Consider the following 25750-nt stretch of genomic DNA (forward strand, 5'->3'; position numbering starts at 1 on the left):
AATTAAGAAAATAAAAAGGAAAAAAAACCCATTAAAAAAAAAAAAAAAAAAAAAAACACTGATAGGTAGGCTGTTTATGACAGAAGGGACCCTCTAGGTCTCTTCTGTCATAAAAGTTTCTGCCTGCCAGCTTATTTTTTTTCTGTGTGCAACTCTAGACTCAGGTTCAGTGTGAACCCGGAACAAAGAAGTGCCATGGGCACTCCCACCCAATCAGCTGCTGACCGGGCATTTCCCATCCTGCAGCTGCATGTGAACATCAGGGCAGAATGCTTGAGCTGATGCAATTTACCAAATATAGGCATGTAGCCATATAAAGTCAATGACGTCATCGAATCCTGCCTCTTTGCTGACGTAAAGCTACAGGCGGGGAATTCCCAACCTGCTGTTTTTGGATGGCAGGCAAAGAGCTTCCTTCCATGTTCGGGGGGAGCTCAGGCTTGATCCCTAAGCGATAGGTCTTAAGGGTGCCCATACAATGTGCACATTTCGGCCAGTTTTTGAGGAACCGGATACAATTTGCAGCGTGTGCAAGTGTCAGCACTCTTTCAGCTGGCATCCCTCAATCACTGAAGCAGCTGGCTGGGAAATCTTCATACCATCAGAGCCAGCAGCCAATGAGCCAGCAGCCAATGAGCCACCAGCGGCCGCTGTCAGAATACAATGCAAACAGAGGGATTCCTCGATAGAGCCGATTGCTCCATGAAGTGTTGATGGAGGAATACGCTCTATTTTTCTCGTTCAGCCCTCGTTTTGAACGAGAAAATAGAGAAGTGTATGGCCAGCCTAAGACACCGAATCTCGAAAGAAGATGGAAGCACCAATGAGATTCGGGCAGAACAGACATGGAAGTGCCGAGTGGATCCATTTGCTAGACAAATTTGCACATTAAGGCCAATTTTTGTTTTTATGTTTACTGGCGGTTTATTTTCACTTTAAGCTGCGGTATACTGTTTGTATATTACACACATGATGGTAGCAAGTAATATTAATAAAAGGTTCTAAGTACAGGGAGTGTACATCTATATTGTGTATGATCACATGATCATTCTAAAAGGAAACCATTACGGTGGCCATAAATGTATCAAATTGTGAATGATCTAGGTATGAGCAATCGCAAACAAGCGACTTATCATGGATTTAAATTTACAAGGACACAACACATATGGTATCAATTGGAAATTTTGGTCTAACAGAAATAGTATATTAAAAAGAATCATCTCTTAGATCTGTATTACAATTGGTCCTCTAACACACAGTTCTTGACTCGATCAGTCAGAGAGGATCATCAAGATCCCTCCACAGCCAAGAGACCTGCCTCAGTCTAAAGCTGGCCATACACCTATAGATTATCTGCAGATTTTCTATGGTCAGATGGAAAAAGTGCAACAGATTCCTCCATCTACGCTAAACTGTGTGGGCGCGTAGAAACTGAAGCTTGGCACAGTGAGAGATTCCTCCATCCACACAGTTGAGCGTAGATGGAGGAATCTGTTGCACTTTTTCCATCTGACCATAGAAAATCTGCAGATAATGTATAGGTGTATGGCCAGCTTAAATCAATCGGAGCTCACTAAACTGATTGAATTTGGGGGGGGACACAGACTGTGGTTCACAATTCTTATTCAATTCGATAAAATTATACGCATTACATGACCATATTAATAAGTGTGTGACCACCTTTACTGAGACGAATACAAAGGTTGTCATCGCTGATCTCCTCCTTGAAAAAAGAAAGTTTAAAGATTTGCCAAGATGAAGAACTTTCTTTATCATCCTCAATGTCCCCCCCTGGGGTCTGTGGCCCTTGGCAGCCCCTATAATCTGCTAGTGTTTACATTTATCCCACACAGTTCTATTCCACCCTGAACCCTATTCCATCATTCTTATATATTGTATCTCAACTGCATGATGACTTATAGAAATGGAATCCCGATACATCACAGACTGCCATGCACACGAGACATGATATCTTAGCTGACGCAGCACACAGAACCAGCAAAAGTCTATGACGTGTGATGGCTGGTGTGACATCTGCCATCATGTTTGGTGTGATGAATACATAGGAGACACCGGCTCAGGGCCGGTACCGGAAAAGCACACAGTACACAGCCCGCTCCTTCTATATATTCTCCCCCCGTTACAGCATAGTTCGGGCCCGCCTCTCACGCACACCCCGCTCACGTAGCCGTGTTCTCCCTCCCCCTCACCTGTGTCTCGGCGGTAGCGCAGGAGACAGACCCCCAGAGAGAGCCGGGCACTGTCAACCGGAAATCCCTCCTTTCTCGCAAGCTAGTCAGCCAGTTACAGCGCTGAGTACAGCAGCCAGCACTTCCGGCCAATGTCACGCCTCTTCCTCTGCTGCTGACGAATGAGAACACGCAGCGAACGTCACTATTCCGATACCGGTACTGGGGCGTGGTTATGCAAATAACCGCAAGTGACGTATGAGTGTAGATGTTCAAGCCTAGACAATCGCGGCGACCAATCAGGGAAGGCGGACAAGCAGGAACTATGGAGACAGCACGCAGCAATATATGTGCTGGCTGCTACGAACAGTCAATACCCTGCAGAAAGCAAATGATGTGCTTACTTCTCTATAGCAGCCTATCCAATGGGAACAGGAATCAGAAAAGAGGAATAGAGTGATTGATGTGCGTTGTGGAGCACGCTGGTGGATGATACACAAGTAGAGATGGCTGTAGTGGGAATGGGATCCTGAACACTGTAGCAGCTTTGATGCTCCCATCTCTTTAATTGACAATGATTGCAATATTTAAAGAGATGTCCCCGCAGAAACAGGACAGAAAGCAGAGGTGCACCGAAATGGAAATTTTAAAACCGAAACGAAGCCGAAATAAACAAAATTGTCAGGCCGAAACACTCATCAATCTCTTTTTCTGTATCCCCTGTTATCAATAAACAGGAATGCTCTGAGTGTTCCTGTTCATTCATAACATGAGGACATTGTGTGTTTACTATAACTACAACTATGAATGAACAGGAGGTGACGTAGAGCACTTCCCATTCATTCATAATTGAGGACACAGTACATATACTGTGTCCTCGCTCTCCTCTCTGACACGCAGTCACAGGAGGTTGATCGAGCGGTTTAGGCCCCGTTCACATTGAGCGGTTCGCAAATCGCGCGATTGTCACGCGATTTGCATTTTGCGCGATATTGCGCAAATGCTTGCATTGAGCAAGCTTGAATCGCGGCTAAATCCGCTCCAAAAAGGGTCCTGCTGTAGCGACACACGACCCGCGACAGCAGGACCCTTTGCCCCATTGAGAATCATTGGAGAGCGATATCGCGCGGTAAATTGCCGCGATATCGCAGGAATTACCGCGTGATAAATCGCTCAATGTGAACGGGTTCTTTGGGAGGAGAGCTCAGCCTCCTGTGACAGCGCGGCCTGTTTCCGCCCACACACCGCTCTGCCAGACTGTGATAGGAGGCTGAGCGGTGTGGGAGGAGAGCGCTGTGAGGGGCAGCGCCCAGCGGGAAGAAAAGAAAGTAGGGAAGTGCCGATGTATCGGCAGGAAAATGGCACTTTCAGCATTGTGCCAAAAGTGCAATTTTCGGCCGATATATCGGTGCATCCCTAACAGAAAGTAATTCAATAAAGGCTTTGCGACAATTCTGGCATCTAGAACGCTTACGCCAAATTCATAAAATGATTGCAAAAGGTCCATAGTTTATGCTGACAAAGTCACAAAGTTCTTATTTGTGACACTTTTGTAGCATGTCGCTACTGCTGGGACAAAATTATTAACAAATATATTTCAGGGTTAATAGAATTTGAGGTAAATAAGACCAATGTAATTTTGAAGTGAGCAGAGCCAAGCCAAACCCCTCCTCACTGGTTGCTAGAAAACTGTCAGACCACAGCATTATTGGTTGCTATGACGCTGTCAGCTGCACAGAGTCCTTGGTTGCTATGACGCTGTCAGCTGCAAAGAGTCCTCAGTTGCTATGACACTGTCAGCTGCACAGAGTTCTTGTTTGCTATGCCGCTGGCACAGTAGGCCACACAGTACTGTAACTAGCAAAGATGCTGTGCAGCTGACAGCGTCATAGCAACTAGGGATGCACCGATACCAGTATCGGTATCGATACCGAGTATTTGGGTGAGTACTCGTACTCGCCCAAATGCTCCGATACCTAGAACGACCAATTGGTCACGGAGCTAGCAAATCCGGAAGCCGGTCGCCGTGTAATGACGCAGCGCCCGGCATTCTGATTGGCCGGGAAGCCGGCATCATGCTCCCTCGTCATCTCATGAATCATAATATTAAGAAAGTGACCTTAAAGCATTAGTTTGTATTGCTTTAGAAAAAATGTGACCTGTCCCTTTAAGAAAAAGTATCGGTAATTGGTATCTGCGAGTACTTGAGCAAAAGTATCGGTACTCGTACTCGGTCTTAAAAAAGTGGTATCGGTGCATCCCTAATAGCAACCAATGACACTGTGTAGCTGAAAGCATCATAGCAACCATTAACGCTGTAGGCTGACAGTAATGACACTCCAACACCTCCATGTTACAATGCATTCACATGTTTCCAACAAGTAAATACATTTGTTGCAGGCACAGACATTTATCATGCAGAGGCACAGCACAATTGAAAAAGGTGTCTGTGACACTTTACGAATTCCAGTGAATGGTGTCACTCCTTGCAAGACCTTGCTGTCACTTCTCCCTTGTGAAGTGACAGCAGGGTGCACAGCCTTGACCAATTGCACTAGTCATAAAGGTTGTCCCTGGGGCATCCACTGGGCCCTAGGCTCCTGTGTAGGTTACCTTGTGGATGATGCAGGTCTACACATGATTTATGCATCACCAGCCACACAGTTATTCAGCTGTAGGTAACGTTACTTTACAGCTGAAGAAAACATTAAGCCCCCATTCATACCAAGTTTATATGGGCTGTGTTGCTCAACGCAGACCCAACACAATGACAATTTGAAAACCATTGACTGCAATAGGCTCAGTTCACACCAACATGCTGCTTTGTGCGGTTGGTAAAAATTGAACATGCTGCATTTAAACATACTACAATGTGTCACAGCGGTCTACTCCGCACGTTATGGAAGACAAAATAACGTATTTTGGCTCCTGCTGTGGCAAAAAATGCACATCAACACAACGTGTTAAAAAACACACCAAATCAAGCACCTTTAACATGCACTAAACACAATGCACAAAAGGTGTGAATCCAACCTCAGCCCCCTTATCCTACAATAGGCTACACCACCTTTTAGACATATTCCAAACATTTTAATGTTAGGCATTACATACACATACATAAATTACATACACTGATCCTGCACAGCTCCTGAATTTAGAGCACAGTTGCTACTTACATGTAGAAGATGCCTACTTGCATTAGAGTGGGATGAGAAGATATTGCAAGGGGTGTGATAATCAGCGTCGTCACTGCTGATTCACAAGCCTGAATCTTGTCAATCAGCTCCTGGTCACACCTAGTTCTGACAACTGCTTAAAGGAGAACTATGACATGAGTGATTTCCACTCACGCCATAGTTCTAAGCCGACCTGTGACAATGAGACTGTCACAGGTCGGCTCAGTAGATCGGGAGGTGAGGGAAAACATACCGGGTTCCCTCACCTCTCGATCCTGTCACGGCTCTCTGCCGTGACAGGGGGAGGGGCTGGATTCCCCTCTCTCCGCTCCGATCTGCCAGCGCTGACTGGCGGAACGGACGGGGGAGGGGGCGGGTACAGCTGGCTCTGCCTCTAGATAGGCAGAGCCAGCTGTCACTCACGCAGCTGGGCGGATCCCGTCATCTAAGTCGGGATCCGCTCCAGGTGCGGCGTCTCAGTATACCGCGAGCTGTAGCTCGCGGTATACTGAGCTTAGGGTAACGGGAGGACGCTAGTTTGTGTCCTCCCGTTACCCCAAGGAGAACTATGGGGAAAAACACTGACCCCATAGTTCTCCTTTAAAGCCTGTCACACACTGAGCTGAGCATGGGCAGATTAAAGACTGCATTTTCAGCCAATCAGCGTAACAACCGAATGGACTTCGCATCGTGATGCACGGGTTTATACGTGTGACACGATTGGCTGAAGATGACATTTTTCATCTCGGCATGCTCAGCTATGTGAGCTTTCGCAAACTGATGTGCCGGGGTGAAAATGACATTACACACTGCACCCAAAGGTCCGCACTTCTCTGCACTGCTTCAGGTGCAGTGTCACAGCCTTCATGGATTGACCTGCTGAATCTTCCCACAGTGAGCTGCAGTGCGTGAGAGGGGAGCATGTGAGACACAAATAAAGGAGGATTTGGCTGAGTCAATGGAGGTAAAGGAAGTTTTTTTGTTTACTTCATGAGGCTTGTGCATCACACATTAACTGGATGAGATTTGTTTAGGCTGTCATACAGGAGTTTTGAGTTTTAAGTTGCACTTAAAACATATCTACAAATCCCAGCAATACATTATATATTGTATTATATACATTATATAGCAATACAAAATAATATGAAGCTACATATTCTGTGTTGTTCTGGGTTGGCGCCCTGATGTCTCTAGGTGGGCTGGTGGCCTGTGCTGGCTCTCAGGTGGGCTGTGTGACTCCCAGGTGGGCTGTGCGACTCTCAGATGGCCTGTGCCATTCTCAGGTGGCCCGTGTGGGCTCTCAGGTGGCCTGTGCTTGCTCTCAGGTGACCTGTGCGTCTCTCGGGTGGGCTGTGCGGCCTCTAAGGTGGCCTGTGCAACTCTCAGGTTTGGCTGTACGACTCTCAGGTGGCCTGTGCAGGCTCTCAGGTTTGGCTATGTGACTTTCAGGTGGGCTGTGTGGCTCTCAGGGCTGTCTGGTCTATGGTGTCCCACCAGGCATCCGCAGGCAGGCAGCACGGTGTCAGGGAGCCGGAGGAGGAGGAGCAATCACAGATGCGGCTGCTGAGGTCCCTGGGAAGCGTGATCTTGGGCAGCTGCATCTGCCGGAAGCAGACACAGGCTGCCCGTAGCTCAGAGGAAGATCCGGGTTTCAGGCAGATGTGGCTACCCGAGATTGTGCTTGCCGAGAACCTCGGCAGCCGCATCTGTAATAAAATTTTAAGTGCCGCTGTTGGCACTGAGTGTCTTGTGTCCGGGTGCCCACTGACTGGACACACGGACACAAGACACCAAAACCGGACTGTCCGGGTGAAAACCGGAAGGGTGGCAACCCTAGGCATCATATACTGCAGGCCCCAAAATTTCCAGTGGAATCTCATCGAGGAGCGCCGCCGGCGAGACCAGAGATGGGACACTACCGCCGCGGCAATTGCTCGCTTCTGTTCTCTCTTCTCACCGGCCGCTGTAGCTACAGAGCGGCCGATGAGAAGAGAGATCACAAGGGAACGATCGCTGTGGTGGTAGTGTCCCATCTTTGGTCCCGCCGGCGGCGCTCCTCGATGACATCCGCTGTCTTCTGCAGCTTCCTCCGCCCACCTCAGCTGCCAGGCTTGCAGGAAGACTGCAGAGACGGTGAGACCGGCCAGCCAGAAAGTTAGCAGTGAAAAGAAGGATCTCTGCACCGACCTCCACCCCAACCGCCCCACCAGGAGAAAGAAGAGGCACCTGAATACCAGCTAAGTGCACTGTAAGTCCCTTTTCTTTCTTCCTTAACTGTGCGTCACACTAACCTCTGCACTGTGCGTCACACTGACCTCGGCACTGTGCACCTCACTGACCCTGCGCTGTGCGTCACTCTGACCTCTGCACATTGCGTTACTCTGACCCTGCACTTTGCGTCACACTGACCCTGCACTTTGCGTCACACTGACCCTGCACTGTGCGTTACACTGACCTCTGCGCTGTGCGTCACTCTGACCTCTGCACATTGCGTTACTCTGACCCTGCACTTTGCGTCACACTGACCCTGCACTGTGCGTTACACTGACCTCTGCGCTGTGCGTCACTCTGACCTCTGCACATTGCGTTACTCTGACCCTGCACTTTGCGTCACACTGACCCTGCACTGTGCGTTACACTGACCTCTGCGCTGTGCGTCACTCTGACCTCTGCCCTGTGTGTTACATTACTGACCTTTGCGCTGTGCGTTACATTACTGACCTCTGCGCTGTGCGTTACATTACTGACCTGGCGGAGTTAAGTCCGGGGCAGGGTAGGGGTTAGGTGGGGCAACTGGTGGCGAGTAACGTTTAAGGCCAGGCTAGTAGCTCAGGACTTGAAATTTTGAGCCCTGATATACTGTATGTATAGTTCAGTGTTTTGCACTGTTTTAAATTTGATTTCTGATAAATGCAATTCTGGAAATGTCCCTCGAGTCACTACGATTATGTGGGTGCTGTCACAGAGCCATGTACAACTGTAGACTCAGAAATCATGGTCTCAAGCCTGAGCTGTAAATGATGACTGTTACCACCTCCACCCACAACGCTGCTATTAGATGAGCAAGCAGATAATTGTCGTGTATGCTAAACTGTTACATATTTAGTAACTCTGAGCAAAAAAAAGCACAGGCTCATCAAATTCAGAGCTAGAACAGAGATTAGATTATGCGCTGGGGATGTTGTGTGTCTCATATAAATTATTGAAATTAAACATGCATGCAATATTTTCCTTTATAGCTTTGTCAATAATCATTTCAAAACCCTAATTTACCATATACCGTATATACTCAAGTATAAGCCGTCCCGAATATAAGCCGAGGTACCTAATTTTACCACAAAAAACTGGGAAAAAGTTTTGACCCGAATATAAGCCGAGGGTGGGAAATGAGGGAGCTACTGGTAAATGTACAAAATGAAGATAGATACCAATAAAATTACATGAATATTTATTTAAAAGAAAAACAATAACCTAGCTCTGTAAGTGGAAAAGGGGGTACAGGGCTACATATCATGTACTACGGATCATTTAACCCATTCATATTAGCAGAGGATAATTGTAAATCTATTGTTCAGTGCACTCTATATGTAGTATATAGTACATGTACATATAGAGTGCCTGCAACAATACATTTACAATTATCCTCTGCTAACATGAATGGGTTAAATGATCCATAGTACAGGGCTACATACAGATCATTTAATACATTACATAGATTACATTATAAATTATAAATATTTGTTTCTAATGTTTACACACAGAATTATCCCAAAATCTAATTTATCTGCCAATGCTGAATATCTCTTTCAGTGTATGACTGTGAAGGTTCTCATTTATCCAGGTCATGGTATATCTGTAAAAAATAAGTCAAGGCAACTGGACTTGCTGTATTTTTCTTGAAGACGTTTCACTTTACATCCGACCAGCTTTCTCAATTCTGAATTGAGAAAGCTGATTGGATGTCCAGTGAAACGTCTTCAAGAAAAATACAGCAAGTCCAGTTGACTTGACTTATTTTTTATAGATATCTTTCAGTGTAATTATGAATCCAGGCAGTAATAGTTTCACCATGGATTATATCTGCCTGCCTAGCCTTACAGGAGTCCACCAAGTTCAAGTGTATGTTGCCCTAAAAATGAAGATTTCTTGCAGGTGTTGGTTTATTTATACAGGTCTTTATAAATGTAGTCTGTAATTACATGTTTTGCTGCTAAATACCAGGTGATCTTGCCAGTTCCCCTTGACTCCAGTTTCAAACTGACCATGTCAAGCACAGAAGCAGATCCATGGTGGGGTGGTCAGTTTGCACCCCCAGGGCTAATGCTGGGACTTATAGGACCCCCTGCCAATGCATGGCATGCCTGTACTATCTACCATAGTAAGTATTGTGGACACCCAGCCCTGCCTGTGTTGGTTGACAACAGCTCCCAGCTGGAGTATCTCTGTCAAAACTTCGGCCCCTGTATGTGACATTAGTTAAAGGAAAACTATGGGGTCAGGGCTTTTCCCCATAGTTCTCCTAAGGGTAACGGGAGGACACAAATTAGCGTCCTCCCGTCACCCAAAGCTCAGTATACCGCGAGCTACAGCTCGCGGAATACTGAGACGCCGCAGCCCTAACGGATCCCGATATTACTGTCTGGATCCACCCAGCTGCGTGAGTGACAGCTGGCTCTGCCTATCTAGAGACAGAGCCAGCTGTACACGCTCCCTCCCCCGTCCGTTCCACCAGTCAGCGCTGGAGGATCGGACAGGGGAGGGGGGAATCCCTGCAGGTAGCTGTGAGTGACAGTCAAGGCTCTCTGCAGGGACATGATCGGGAGGTGAGCGAGCAACGGTATGTGTTCGCTCACTTCCCGATCTATTGAGTCGACCTGTGACAGTTTCATTGTCACAGGTCGGCGAGAACTATGAGGCTGAGTGATTTTCACTCACCTCATAGTTCTCCTGTAAAGGAGAACTATGAGGTGAGTGCTTTTCACTCACCTCATAGTTATAGCCGACCTGTGACAATGAGACTGTCACAGGTCGGCTCAGTAGATCGGGAGGTGAGCGAACACATACCAAGTTCGCTCGCCTCTCGATCCTGTCACGTAAATGTCTGGAGAAAGCACTGTATGAAGATGACGGGGAATGGAGGAATAGCATATGCTTTCATCCATTGTTACCCACAAAAAACCCTCCTTCCAGTGTACGTATTGCAGTTGTTGTAAAACTGCTTTAGCATCTCTAATGTAACCAGCTAATTTGCTCAACCAGAGGCTGAAGGTGAATGTCCATTGCCCCATTCTTTCCAGATAAGAGCCGATCTCTGCAACAATGGGACAGCCCTCTGGAAACCAACTTGATTTATGAATCTTAGGTGTTTAATAACACACTGGGGTAATAGGGAACTGAATTGAGAATGACCCTGACCCACCAGAACATACAAAGCAATGTGTTCTAAAGTCTCTTTTGAAAAATTGCTAGGAATGAGGTAAAAACTCCCGAAAGTTTTCTGCAATTTTTTTCCCCTCAGATTGTACACTTCATGGCCCATGTACAATTCAGTGTACTGTACATCTCACCTTATTCTCAGCATGCGAGAACAGAGCTGGGTACTGTGGAAGATGTAACTCCTACACACTCTTCCTTGGCATTCAAGGAGACCTGAGACCCAGAAGTAATGTAGGGGAAGATGAATGCAGTGCCTGAGCAGTGACTGGAGCCTGGACCTGTTACTGCTGGATGAGGGCAAAGTATGTGCTGTTCATACTTGCACATTATGGCAAAAGCCCACCTGCACACAGCAGAATTTACATCTTAACAAATCCTAGAGTCTGGAGACTTCGTAGAGCTTTGAGTGGAATAACGCCTCAATTTCTAGGTTCACATCCTACCTGTTAGCCCTAATTAATTAGGTGCAGGCCTAATTAATTAATCTTAGCTGTGCACAATGTGAGAGGCAATTGCTGGGTGAAAAGGCTGAGTGCCGACAGAACACTAAAAAAAATACAAGGGCTGCCTGTTTATTTTGAGGAATCCATCAGGGGCACCCTTTTAGTCAGGAACGGACATAGGTTTACTTACTAGCTCGGGCGACCAGATGTTTGGTTTATGCTATGGACTTGCTGTACAAGGCCCTCCTGCACTGAAACTGTGTTAGGTAACTGCCTTGCTGAAAAAAAGTGCAGGGTAAACATGCTGTTCCATGGTGTCCCTTTTTCGTGCATGGTTTCCCACTGCCACTACCAGTTGAGCCTGTGTCCTTTACAGTATATATAATAAAACAGGGTTATCACACTACTTAGCATATCAGTAGTTTTGACAACTTGCATTTTCAAAAAGAGGCCATCAGTGGCAGCTGCCATATTTCTGTCATGACAAGCTTACTAAGTAGATACTTTTACAAGCCATTTTGAAGGAATTTTATAGTTTCAACAAATAGTAGATTACTAATTGTGAGCTATAAGCAAAAAATACTGAGTACATTATAAAATACACACACACCCCTTTACAAAAACAGCAGTAAATCTCTATTATATTGTCACAGATGGATGTAATCTGTTTGGCAGAGCAGTTAGAATGCAGATTTCTTTGTTTAAAACATCACACATGTGAAACTATATTGAAGTGTTGAAGAAAAGTTTAGAACTATATATAAATAATTTACTTTTAGCATTCCTGCTGCAAGCAGTAAGCAGCAGTAGAGACTTATAATTCTTGGCACATCTATTAAAAGGGAAACCATAGGTTTTATATTTTAGATATACAGTATAAGTAAAAGTGAGTAGCCAGTGTAAATAATCATATCCATGTGAGTTCATGTTTTCAAAAGCTATTTGTGTATAGCCATTTGCTTTGCCTCCTCTTTCCTCCTACTATGTTTTATTTTTGGGAACCACAGAGATTTGGCAGCTCATCCAGTTTGAGACCAGTGCTTCCAGTATGTCCTGTAAACCTTCTGATCCTTCAAGCCTATCCTATGAAGAAGCATTCATTTTTGGAGCCACAATGACTGCCTGCTCATTGTGATCAAGGTACGTGGCCAAACCTAGAGCCTCTGGTGTCATTAGTGTTTTCACCAGGAAATAATCAGTAAAAAAACAATCCTTCCTCCAGGACCTAAGGGTAGATGATGAATATTCACCAAGTATTATACTGTGATCTGTATTCATTTAATCTTCATCGGCTTATTGGTACACTCCCTGGTGTGCAGATAAAATTAGCATTTTTTTAATCAAGACATATATGGTATTTGAGATTTAATATCTACTATTTCTGTTTACAGTCAGACATGTACAATTGGGGGAATTTATCATGGCAACCAATCAGCATCTCTCTTCAGTTTGTTCAGTTAAGATTTAAAAATGAAACAGAGAAGCTGATTGGTTGCCATGCACAGCTGCTCCAGATTTTGTCTGCTCCAGTTTTGATACATTCCCCTCAGTAAGTTTAACACTATTGGTTTCTGTCAACATCTCGGTATATCTAAAGCCAAAACTTTTAATTTTCTTTTTGAATAGAGCATAGAAGGCTTATGACCAGTGAGCTAATCGCTGTACAAGCATGTATCCTTTTCAAATTAAAGGATAAGTTTACTTTTATGACCGTGTTTCATATTACACCCATATTCAGGTGGAAACATCGCAAACCCTCGAAACCACTCCCGCCTCCCTCACTTACTTGAATCGTGAGGTTTCTACTCCACCCGCAGGCTTGTGTTATTTTATACATTTGGCGTGGCAGTGCGTGGCTCTACCCACACAGCCATGTCTTCCATTCACAGATCCTTTGGCAGGGAGAAACTACAAGTCTCACTAGCCACTGCAGCAAAGGGACTTCAGTTGAATACAAGTGCAGTGCCATCACCGCACTTGTAGTCCATTCATTCTTCCTTTTATCTATGTTACTTAATGTCTGTACCAAGATATGGACATGGACGGGAGGAAGGGTCTGCAGGAGCCAGAGCATTGTACCTGTGATCCACTGATCACGGTTGCAATGCTTTACTGGCTCTAATGCAAAAATAAATAAATACAAATTGTTTTCTTTTATTAAGAAGTGTGCATTGTTTTTTTTTCTAAAAAGTAGAATTTGCCCTAAAAAACTGAAGTTTAATCTTGTTATACAGTATGGTTATATTTTTCCTCCCCTGCATTTAAAAATGCATTAAAAAAATACAAATAAAAAGCTATATGTGGAACATGCAATTAAGGATATTTCAACAGTACTAGGTGGTTATACCAGCTGTTCGAAATAAAGGAGAACTATGCTCACACTAAGCATATGACCGTAAACGTAAACTAACAATAATAAGGACTAAAACAACATAAAAAATGTGGCTTTGTGATACCTGGGGTCTGTTGGAGGGGTGCAACATCCTTGATATCAAGCACACTTACAGATGACTTTATTACTCTTAAAGTACATTAAAACATATTCTTTAAGAGCCATCAATAAGTACATTATGAAGCTTATCGACATTTACAGTAAAAGCTCCCCCTTTAAAAATAAATCTACCTTCATATTTTTGTGATGCCATTGCTCCTATTGAAAAATGCAGCTCTGGCTGGGCACCCAGAGGAGGTATTATGGCGGTGTATGTGTCACATCCGCTCTCCGGTGTCCGTATGTGAAAGTACAATTCCCATAATGCAATGGATGGGATGTGGGCAGGATTGAGGGTGGCAGGTACGTTCCCATGTAAACATTGGCATTCAGTGGCTTGTATACTCCCAAACATCACCATATTATGTTCAAACAACATAGTACAAGAGGGCTGTGCATACTGCGAGTCTGAGACTCCCAGGTCTGCCCACTACAGCGAGGCCATTCCATCAGGAAACAGTGTATTGATTCCTCAGAAGGACAAAGTGGCTTCCGCTTGGCATATATACTGTATGAATTAAGATCATTGAATCTAAATGGAAACTGTGAATTCTATCTTCTATAGCTTGTACAACATACTTATTCTCTTTCTCTACAGCGCCTTAGGTACTCCTGAGGAAGCTGAAGAAAATCCGCAAGTGAATTTCATCCAATACAAACATCAGTTTAATTTATGAGATATGGGATGGTATCAATTGTGACATAATGATATGCTAATTAGGATGTGGATGAGCTAAGGCAGTTTTGTATATGTACAGATATATGTAATTATGAGCCACATTCATCATTGCATGTAATAACATCTTTTAATGGATTTTAAGCATTGTTTTGTTTTAATATTTGTTTGTTAAAATATATGTTTTAACAAACAAATATGATATATCTCTGAGTGGGTACCTAAAAAGTCTGTCTGTTGTAATCAATGAGCTATACTAATTGTTTTGCTATGTGGATTTCGTATAAGGAGAACCCTGCTAATGCATTTTTTTTTATCATTAGCTCAATTTGAATTACTCCAGTTTATTTTACTTTACTTTAAAGTGGAATTACAGCCAACCCTCTGTTTCTGAATAGGGTGGGAAACTGTCAGGTTTTATTGCTTTCTGTGTCCCCATTTTTGACAAATCTCCTATTACTGTCCTGGGGACAGGGACCACTAGGTCAGAATGTGAGGGGTCAGGCAGCAATAAAATTGAATAATTGTTCTAACCTGTCTCCAGACTAAACAAAAATCATGGTAAGTGTTACATTAATGTGTCTAATATAGTTGCTCAAGATTGCAAATACTAAGATCATTCTTTTTACCTGGTGGACACCAGAAACTGTCAGGACACTATCCTTGTGTTTGCCAGAAACTGTCAGGACACCATCATGGTGGACACCAGAAACTGTCAGGACACCATCCTGGTAGACAACAGAAACTGTCAGGACACAATCCTGGTTGACTGTAAGGCCATAGCTGGGAGTTCCCGTGCTACTGCAGATGTGCGGGTCCCAGTCTTCTGGGTTGATGGAAAACACGCGCTAGTGCACATGCACACGTAACGTAATAGAATAGGCGCGCAGGAAGTGACACGTCTCTCTCTGATGGATGGCCCTATTTAAACTGGTCAGTGCTGAACGCTCTTTCAGCTTGTGTTCCTGTATTCCTGCCGTTTTGATCAACCTGTTGCCTTGACCCGGATTTCCATTGACTACGCCTGATTTCTGCCTGCCCTTGACCTCTGCTTGTTTCCTGGATCCGCTTCTGTCTTCTCCCTTGGTACCATGCTGACCGTCTGGCTTTAACCCCTGGCTTGTTTGACTTTGCTCCAGTTCCTGGTGCAGACCACGCTGACCTTTCAGCTGAACACCAGCCCTGCTCATCCTCCCAGGGAACCAGTTGTTGGACTTTTACCAGGCACAGCATCTGAACAACTTGCTTCTCTCTCCCTGTCCCCACATTCAGGGGGGTGAGACAAGAGCCACAAGGGAGGCCGCCTCAGCTCTACCAGGTATGTGATATTGAAACAGGAAACTGCCAGGATACCATCTTGGTAGACACCAGAAACTATTAGGATATCATCTTGGTGAACACTGGAAACTGTCAGGATTCTAGGCTTCATTCACGAGCACCAAAGTCACAATGGTCTTGGTTTGGCTATATTCCTAACAATAATCCACCATGGAAAACATCAATAGGGCCTGGGCTTTGGTCTTATGTTGACAGACATATGCAGCTTGCTTAAGACATAAGTATGAGATACTTCTAAAATTATTCAAAATGTATTGACGGGTGCACTTGTCCTGCTGTCAACGTTCTCCTGACCTGCATTTGACTTGCTTCAAGCTGCTTTGCATTCCCATAGACTTGTATCGGGAGAGAAGCAGTTCATACATGACTTAAAGCCTGGGCTGAGATCATTATGGCTAGAGTAGGAAGGCACGTCTGTTAATCCATGAGCGAAATCTCCATGCCAGATGCTGGGATATTTAAGAAGCTTGTAAGTGACCAAACAGGTGCATCCAACAAAAACATTTTCAGTTAACTTACTATTAAAATATTGTGCTTCAGAAACCAGTGGCAGTTTGTGCATTTTTCGGCAGCATATATTAGTTCCTGCATCGATTTAGATATAGAAAAATTACCCCAAGAATGTAGTAATATATTTGTGGGTTCTGTGGCCCATAGAAATCCTATAATTCCACTAAACAATACTTCAAACACTGAAGCTCAGCCTCAGCCCACCCTGTCTCTGCTATACAATGTGCCTCCCTTAGTCCTTAAGTCACCTTTGTGAGTTCATCTTTCGACTGTTTTTATAACAGTTGGTGGTTTCTTCTAAGTCCTTTCAGAGCATTCATTAATGTATAAACATTTCCTAACCCTTAGACAGGGATAGGTTTTTCCATTTATATAAGAGAAAACAGGGCGCGTTTATAACTATACGGTTAAAAATATAGCATTCATACACAACAGAATAGGATGTGTAACAGGCCAGCTGTCTTCAGTAAACAACTGGGATTGCCTGAATAATGGCATTAAAATAGAATAGCAGGGCTTCTGTTAAATATCAGTCATCTGGCAGCATAAAGAAAATATGTAACTGGAGCAAATGTATATGTTAAATTGCCAGACAGTGAATTCACCTTTTACTCATCTTACAAAATACAAGGAAACAATGGGTTGCCCTCGCCACATCCGTTTATCCAGAAGTGTGCTTCCCCACAGTCAGGGTTCATCAAAGATACTTTGTCTCTTAAGCTTCTGCTCTAGTTTAGAGGTTCCTATTGCTCATTGAGAGTGGCCAGACGTGCAGGCAAGATCCAACCCGGCATTATGTTTGGTATTCATACAAATATGAATGCCTAACTCAGCCAAAAATGTGCATCTCACAGCTTCTTTCACTGTTCTCTCCACTTACTACCTATTGAAAACATCTGTTTAAAGAGATAGATTGATCACAGTGAAATTTACATACAGAGCTGGGTGAGAGCAATGACCATCCCTTATTAGACTCAGTCAGAGAAAGCTGTCTAAAAGTGAGGTACTTCTGCTGTGCTGTCTCTTAAGATGAACCACGGTGCTCTGGGAATCATTTGTTATGTTATTAAAACAGATCTAAAACATTGATTGAAAAACTTAAAGAACACATACGTTTCTCTTTAACTGTAGGAAATATAGATCTTTGTTGATGTAGATGCCATGAAGGAATCTAGCCACAAGATAATAAAACCATGAATGTGCCCACCACATCCAAAAGTACTTGAAGATTTACAACCACAGCATGCTTGGACATATTGGTTGTTTATTAGGAAATAATCTTTCCTTTGCCCATAGCAGACATCATTGTATGTTCTCTACAAATTCTGCAAAACAATGAGGGATGAGAGAAAAGGATCCAGACTATTTTATGGTTGTCCTGATTATCTGTTGCAGCTATCCGTACCCCATGCTTTGCTTAGTTATTAGGTAACTGTGTTAAAATCTCCAGTACTGGATAATAAAGATCTATTTTCTTTTGGTAGCATTTCAGCCAAAGCAATCCATTAATGACATGTTGGTCCTTAAAAAAAAGGCGAACAAATTTTACTTTGTGTTTTTTACATGTTTTCTTTTTTACATTTTAATGTATCTCCTATCTTTACACCACGTTTGTCTGCCTAATAAACTTAATGTGAACATGCACCTCCAGAGAAAAACATTTTGCTAGTTTGGATAGAGTAGGGAATGATTAGTATTTTGTGTTTTCACAGAGCAGATTTCTCTTCTCTCTCTGTTTTGTATGGCACCCATCACCTGGACAGGAAGTGATGAGAAATGAAGACATACTGTATATGCCCACTTTTTTAATGAAGATGCAGTTAATTGTTTTGTCACTTTCTAATTTTTACATTCTTGCTTTAGTATATGTTGATAAATCTATAACTTTTTTGTGTAACATATGTAAATTATCCCTCTAGTGGCTGTGTGTATTTCTTAAAGTCATTCACCATAATCATTCAAGGACCCCAGGCCTGACCCAATCCACTCACCAGCTTTACCTAATCTGCTCATCAGGTCTCCCCCACTGTTCCTTCCTCCATTGCAGCTATCACTAAAATCCCCAGTGTTAACAATGTCAGATGCTGGGAGGAAAGGTGACATAACTCACTTTGTTAAATGACAATCCTTGGCCCTAACAACTGACTGCTACACCAGGACAAAGTTACATTGAAGAAGTTCCCATGCTCCATCATGCCTGTAAGCATCAGTTATTGTCTCTGGCTGCTATGGAAGATGGAACGACAGGAGAGCACTGATAAGGTAAATATCTGTGGGGCAGAGGGTCCCCTTTGCAAAGACATGGTGACTACACCCTGAAAGGGCAAGGTGACAGTGCCCCCCCCCAAAAAAAAAACCCCAAAAAACAAATCCTGGGCCGTTCTAAAGCTTTCAGGCTGTGCCTGCATTCTATACATTTGTATTATCCAATGAGGCAACCCTAAAACTTGTACTAATGGACCCATAGGATCCTGCAGGTACAGGGGGTAGTGGCAATCTCTAATGCTACACAATAGTCTCAGAACTTTGCCTGTCACAACAACGGCCCAGGGTTTAAAGGGGGTCTTATCGTTTGCTGCAGGTGTATGCAGGCATCTTTATGTGCTGCTCAAACTTTTCCCTCCACCTAAACTGAATAAAAGGCCAAGGTGAAAGGAGTGGCTCCTAACTGCAAGGCGGGACAAAGCTCTGAGTCACCAACTGATAAGTCAGCAATCTACATAATGTTCATGGCAGGTTTACTGTAAAACATTATAACAAATTATCCTAAAATGGTGGTAAATAGGGAATAAGATATATGAGAGGCAACTGATCCTCTTTAAATGATGTTCTTGGTATGCTGATATTTACTTTGGAGGGAACCCTAGCAGGTGACGTCAGATGCATGTGATGAAGAAACATATCTTACAACACCACAGCCTGTGGCATGTGATCACACGCAGGACTTATTTTACTATTTTCTCCTCTTCCCTAATTTCCAGGACTGTTATTGTTTGTGTACATTAGAAAGTAACAAACACATAACTGGCTGGGATCTTATGTTCCTCACAAATGCTGTCAAACCAGATTATGTAAATGCTATAGTCACTTCACACCACATAAATAGTCTACTGCTTCTCTTTTGTGTGCCTAATTTGCTTCCAACTGACATCTAAATACTCCTGTATGTTCAAGGTATGATTACGACAGGTATACCATGCCCATTAAACAGGTAGAAAAGTTGGACATGTGGAATGAATCTACCAATAGCAGAATACTGTATAGCTGTCATTGTTAAAGTACATCTGTCAATTGCCTGTAATACTTTGCAATTACTTCTTCAGCATTCTGGAACCCCGATTTCCAGCAGTAACATGTTCTGGCCCACCCTGACCTGCTTCCTAGTCTTCCCTGTTCACCCATCATTATGATAGGTAACCTTACTGGCCAATAGGAAGATGTGGGTCAGCTCTCAATAGTATTAGGGACTTTCAAAATCCACATTAGTGCTCCCCATCAATCAAGGCTCCGTAAGAGTTCGAGAAGATATCTAGAAGGTATAAGCAGTTGATCTGCATTTACTTTAGAATCTTTTAATACTGTCCGGTAATTAGACATCTTTACCGACAATATCACAATTTACCTTTGCTTCAGCTGTGATTATCTTTATCTTAGTAAGTACAACAGATCAGTACCACCTATTGTGAATTGTACACAGCAGCACCATTTCTGGTAACAAGCATACACCACCTATACCAGTGCTTGTCAACCAACAAGGTATAAGGAGCTTCAAATATGGCTCCTAATGTCTCCAACGGGCCTCATATAATATTTATTATATGTAATGCTACAGAAGACTGTCATAGACTGAAAACTTGTCAGAGACTCTTCTACCGAAGTGGTTGGAGACTGAAGTCATGCTATTCAAATCCATGCCTATCTGATGCAGAATTTATGAGCTCAGCATTGGAAATTGGGTGGATTTACTAAAGACAAATAGTAAATAGTTCACTTTGCAAGGGAATTGTTCTTTACATTGGTGAATGAATTGAACCTTTGCTGACTTCCATCCCCCAAGCAGGTGCTAAATTAACTTCAAAGAGTCTGGTTTATAATTTGAAAGATTTGCAATGTCAGAAACTTTGCCATAAATCTAATGCAGCATTGTTTATATTCAAATGTCTACAGATTGCAATACCAGGAATTGTAATTGGATAGGTAACAGAAGATGTCGGAGGAAAGGAAGTTTATGGTAATACAAAATAAATAATTATACTCTTGAAAACAATGGTACTGTTTAAAACAGGGGTGCCCATAAAGTCGATCGTGATCTACCAGTCGATCGCGTAGTGATCACTGGTAGATCGCGATGTCCTGTCCTCCTGCCGTGGGGCTTTTCTGAATCCCCGCTGCTCTCCCCATCTGTATGCAGCGGGGATCCGAGAAGAAGTGAATCAACCGGCGGCGGCCGGAGGACGGAGCCGCTGTCACAGAACTAATGCAGAGAGGTGAGGAGAGAGAGAGACGCTCGGTCTGGATCTGACAGCCGGCACCTCTCTCTCCCCTCACCGCTCTGCCTTTTTGTGACAGCGGCTCCGCTGTTTGCTTCGTGTCGGATCCCACGCTGCCTCTGCCCGGGAGAGCAGGGGGGATCCATGGGAGATGCTGAGCCCCCGTGTGTGTGGCCGAGCGGCAGAGGATCGGTACATATCAGCGATATGTACCAGTCCTCTGTGCAGGACAAACACTGGAGCGATCAGCTGATCACTCGTGTTTGTAAATAACTGGGGACACATAGTACTATGTGTCCCCAGTTATAAATGAACAGGGTGTGATTTACATCACTTCCTGTTCATTCATGAGTTTCTCAATGGGGAGAAGCACTCACTACAGAGGCTCCTCCCCATTCAGAAACTGATCCCGAGGGGGCCCAAGAAAATGTTTGCCCAGGGTCCAATCAATATTAAAGACGGGCCTGGTTCTATACACAGTGTATAGGACCTGAGGAAGTCGAGAGACATACCATCGCTGCAGCAGGGAAGCAGACAGGCTAGAGCAAGTGCCGTCACAGCCAGCCACCTCCCGGGTGAGTAGAACTTTTTTTAACCTAGACACAAGGGTTAATAACTTTTTCTTTCTTCTTTAAGTAAACTGACTTTACAATATAATCCTAATTTCTGGAAACAAACAAGTTTATGTGTTCCTCATGCCTCCAACAGTCAGGCACACATGGAAGATTTAAAAAATCAGGTAGTTCTGAATTCGGAAAAAAAGGTTTGGCTTTCACGAGCCACAGCAGAAGGCTTTCTAAAGCTCTCAGTCACAGATGAGACCAATAGTCCTCTCCTGGTTGGATTTCTTTTTTGATTTTTGCAATAGGCCGCTTTCATCACTGACGAGTTTCTTTCTTACTTTCAATACATTACCCCAGAACTATGGGGTTAGGGTAACGGGAGGACACAAACTAGCGTCCTCCCGTCACCCTAAGATCAGTATACGGCAAGCTACAGCTCGCGGTATACTGAGACGCCGCAGCTGAAGCGGATCCCGACAATTATGTCTGGATACGCCCTGCTGCGTAAGTGACAGCTGGCTCTGCCTATGTAGAGGCAGAGCCAGCTGTACCCGCCCCCTCCCCCATCCGTTCCGCCAGTCAGCTCCCCTGTCACGGCAGAGAGCCGTGACAGGATCGAGAGGTGAGCGAACGCCGTTATGTTTTAGCTCACTTCCCGATCTACTGAGCCGACCTGTGACAGTCTCATTGTCACAGGTTGGATTGAACTATTAGATGAGTGAAAAGCACTTTAAAATATATTGTTTTTGTGTTTCTTTTACAGTTTTTTTTAGCTTAGTGAATAAGGTTTGTTCACTTGTCTGTGTTCATTTCAATCTTCCAATCAAATCCAATGTCGCCTTGTACAGTTTGGATATTCAAAGTAAACTTCATCTTATTCACAAAGGTAAGTGAACATTGTCTACTCCTTAAAGTTGGCCATACACTGCTTTGAATTTTGAAAGTACTTTCATATGAAATATTTTTTGTTTGACTTTCTATTAGTTTGATGGGATTAAATCAACAATCAATTTCGACTGTTGTGACAAAAAAACTGAAGGGAAGCAGGATGGAAATTTTTTCCCGAAGGTACGAAATTCTAACAGTGAATGTGGTTATTGTTCGGGAAACTCCATTCATTCCAAAATCGAATGTTAAAATAAAACAAAATCGAATGGTATTTTCGGTTGGTAAAGAAAGATCTTTCTCATGAAAGTTCAATCAGAAATCTATTAGTGTATGGCCAGCTTTAGGGCCGATTCACACCATATGTATTGGGGCTGCACTGGAAACAGGGCCGGATTTCCCACAAGGCCAACCAAGGCCCAGCCTCAGGGCAGCAGGGAGTAATTGTTTTGTACAAGTGATCTCGGGGACATTGTATGCAGCCTGCAGGTCTGCCATTCTCCGTGGGGGGTTGGCGGGTAGCGGGACGCCCTGAGGAACCTGGCCTTGGGGCAGCAGGGAGAGTAAATCCAGCCCTGACTGGAAACAACAGCCAGCATAGTTACTTACATATGGTGTGAATCAGCTCTATCAGAGTAGACCGTTTTCCTTGTCACAGACGAGATCTATTCACACCACCGCGTTGTGATGGGAACGCGGTGGTGTGCGCTGAAAAACAAGTATGGCATGCTGTACTTTTTTTCAGCACAGCAGGATGTGATGCAATACAACTGCCTCGCACTCCACTGTGTCCACAGAACTGAATGAAATGCCACTTCTGACGTTTCAATAAAGTTATACCAAAAAAAAAAGAACATTGACACTGTGTTGGGCAACATACACCAGCTGCTTTGCTGGTGTGCATTGGCCCTTAGTAAATCAATCCCATGGAATACTAGGAAATTATTTGACCTTCTCACAGTTTTCTCATTAATAAACCTTAGAAATACCTAGTGGTTGTAGCCAATATTGCTATAACATTTTCCATGAATGTACTGTATGTGTCATAGTGCCATATGTGTCTTATGTGTCATAATGTACTTCATATAAACATAATGTAACCGCCACTTTACAAGTAACACATTTGGTCAAATTTAAAGTTTCACTCTATACAGGAGCTTCATGTAATAAAAATTGGTCACTGTTGCTCTCTCTGGGTTCAGGGTGACTGGTCTTATATCCGCTCCCTCCTGTAGTTTTCTGCAGGTAGCCTGTATTGGGGGATAGCTCTGCTATCTGCACAGGCTATATGTAGCAAAATGATAATGATGATGTCACCAATCCCTTTGCAATATCATACAGTATCTGGGTTTTGCAAAGGCTTTTGGTGCAAACAAAGTGGATTTATATCCGTTGTGGCTATTGAGGAATATTATTATGTGGAAACATATGTGCCTAAGTTCAGCTTTAAACTTCCATTTAAAACTATGTCAACTAATTTAGGCAACAGATATATTTTAGGTCACCAAATTAACAACATTTATCCCAAATCACACCAGGTTGAAGTACATGGTTAGAGCATGTGGCAGCATTTGGCCACGGTGTACCGCAACTGAATAATTGCTATGAAGACCACATTATTTAGTATACATTACTTTGGGACCAGCCTACACAAGGGGGTCAATACGATGTATTTATTGTGCGTGTTCAGACACATAAAAATATAGTAAACATATGGACTTTATAAACACAACAAGCTTGCAGTTCTGAGTGTAGTCGCCAAGGCACAATTGCATTGCAATATTTATGTACATTTTGGAAAGATTTACCTCCATGACTTTACATATCACACAATATGTAATATGATAGACAATGGGGGCGAATAAATACAGCATCTGCGACACTTCTGGCATTAATGCTGTCTACGAATGTCCTGTGAAAAGCAGAGTGACAGTTCTAACGCTATTGCCAACACTTGCGACAAGTCCGGACAATTCTTATTAGTGTTGCTTTCAAATGAATGTGCACTGGCTCCTGCAATTTTATAAAGAAATACTGGCGGTAAAGAAGACCAATGCCATTTTGAAGTAATTTGAGTGGGGTGTTAGAAGTGTATCCCAGTAGCACCTTAGCAATCAATGATGATCAGCTGCACAATGTCATTGCTTGCTAGGATGCCCACAAACCAGAGGCCGGCAGCGGCCTAGCAACCAATCAGGCTCGGCCGCAGAACATCACCAGGCACTAGGACAGTGAAGACCCCAAGGCCGCCAGCATCCTAGCAAGCAATGATGCTCAGCTGCACAGCATCCTAGCAACCAACAAAGCTCGGCCACAAAGCGTCCTAGCAACCAACAAAGCTCGGCAGAACAGCGCCCTAGCGACCAACAAAACTCAGTTGCACAATATCCTAGCAACCAACAAAGCTTGACTGCACAGCGTCGTATCGGCCACGCAGCCTTCTAGCAACCAACGAAGTCTGGCCGCACAGTGTCCTAGAGCACATGGCAGGCTTTGCAATAAATTCATGCACATGTTTATTACACGTATATGAAGTTGCCACATTGACCAGCATGTGTTGTCTGGTGGCATCAGACACTCTTCTAAAGAATGTCTGTGCCACTCTCTATGAATTCCAGGGAATGTGTATTTTGATAGTATTGCTGTTAACACATCGCTTTGTTGTATCTTAACCATTTCGTCCTGAATTGTATTGTAACTGTACTGTCTTCCTTTATTTTGTAAAGCACTGCGCAAACTTTTGGTGCTATAAGTCCTGTATAATAATAATAAATAATCATATTGTTATATATAGGTTTTTAAATCTCTGTATCATAATAAAAACACATAAATAGGAACAAAAAAGATGATATGAAATCATAAAGATAACAAACATACACAAAACAATTGGGATCAGTATTGTTAAAGGATAGATAGATAGATAGATAGATAGATAGATAGATAGATAGATAGATAGATAGATAGATAGATAGATAGATAGATAGATAGAGATAGAATCTCATTAACCTTACCAGCATTCTCCCTGGATCTTGTATCCCCCTCCCTCCATATATTACATGGGTCACGTATATTGGCAGATGCCAGCGGACAGGATAGCCTCTTCTAGCCTGGCAGGAATTAAAGAGACGCAAGAGGAAGGAATATGCAGTGAGTAAGGCCTCTGTGTACAAGGCCTGCCTGGAAGGCAGATGAGGCCTGTGATCTCATGGTCACAGCACTACCCCTCCCACCGGATTGTCAGTAGCTACTCCCACAATTACCATAAAGCAAGCCCACAGCTCACAAATGGCTCAAATGACAATCAGAGCTGTTCCCAGATAATGACATCACCGAGCCCTATTTATAAAAGAATGCTCACGTTGCTTCTGGTGTCCCAGCACAGCTCTGAACACTTGCATCACGTTATTACACTAGCAGTATTGTGTTAATATGTTACTGTCGTCTCTCATTCATGCATTTGTTTACTTTGTGTAAGACACAGGGACTTCACACCTTTATTTCTGCTTCAGTAAGGTAAGCATGCATGTCTCTATTGTAAAGTGTTGTATAATAG

General features: G+C 43.5%; 1 protein-coding gene across 2 annotated transcripts in view; it reads right to left on the reverse strand.

Annotated features, from left to right (window-relative positions):
- The window catches only part of CUL1 (cullin 1), a 78343-nt gene extending 52913 nt beyond the window's left edge, over positions 1 to 25430 (reverse strand). Inside the window, exon 1 of one of the 2 annotated variants that reach the window (XM_018565393.1) lies at positions 25209 to 25430. The gene's annotated coding sequence lies outside the window, so the exon portion shown is untranslated. Of the gene's footprint in view, positions 1 to 2210; positions 2345 to 25208 lie in introns of those variants that run through there. The other variant, XM_018565392.1, reaches the window with a different exon arrangement.
- Between the last annotated feature and the right edge of the window lie 320 nt (positions 25431 to 25750).

Source organism: Nanorana parkeri, unplaced genomic scaffold, assembly GCF_000935625.1.
Source record: "Nanorana parkeri isolate BGI_ZX_2015 unplaced genomic scaffold, ASM93562v1 scaffold840, whole genome shotgun sequence".
NCBI lineage: Eukaryota > Metazoa > Chordata > Amphibia > Anura > Dicroglossidae > Nanorana > Nanorana parkeri.